The sequence below is a fragment of the Corvus kubaryi genome, unplaced genomic scaffold, assembly GCF_017639235.1.
Source record: "Corvus kubaryi isolate FWS band 111438036 unplaced genomic scaffold, C.kubaryi_AGA036_p1.0 127, whole genome shotgun sequence".
Lineage (NCBI taxonomy): Eukaryota > Metazoa > Chordata > Aves > Passeriformes > Corvidae > Corvus > Corvus kubaryi.
In genome coordinates, this window is record NW_024580662.1 from 509,155 (window position 1) to 509,481 (window position 327).

Consider the following 327-nt stretch of genomic DNA (forward strand, 5'->3'; position numbering starts at 1 on the left):
GCACGGCACCAGAACCCCGGTACCGGCACACGCGTCCCGCCGGCCCCACGACGCTTCCGCGGCCGAGCGCTGCTTCCGGCCCCGAGCGGAACTACCGGGCTGGGCGGGGCCCGGTGAGGCTCCGCCCCGGCGGCGCGACCGTCCCGGCTCCCGGTCCGGCTGTGGATCTGAGGGGCGGAACGGGGTCCGGGTCCGGGTCCGAGGGCGGGAGCCGGGCTCGGGCCGTGCTGCAGTGACCAAACGGGCAGTTTAGTCCCAAACGCCCACCCGCCGTCCGGACCGGCTGCAGCCGCGGGGCTGGGCGAAGTTACTGTCCGCGGGTTGTCT

The 327-nt window shown here is 75.8% G+C and overlaps 1 protein-coding gene across 1 annotated transcript in view; it reads right to left on the reverse strand.

Moving 5' to 3' along the window:
• The window catches only part of ASCC2 (activating signal cointegrator 1 complex subunit 2), a 24,205-nt gene extending 24,122 nt beyond the window's left edge, over positions 1-83 (reverse strand). Inside the window, 1 exon segment of the mRNA XM_042023372.1 lies at positions 24-83. The gene's annotated coding sequence lies outside the window, so the exon portion shown is untranslated.
• Between the last annotated feature and the right edge of the window lie 244 nt (positions 84-327).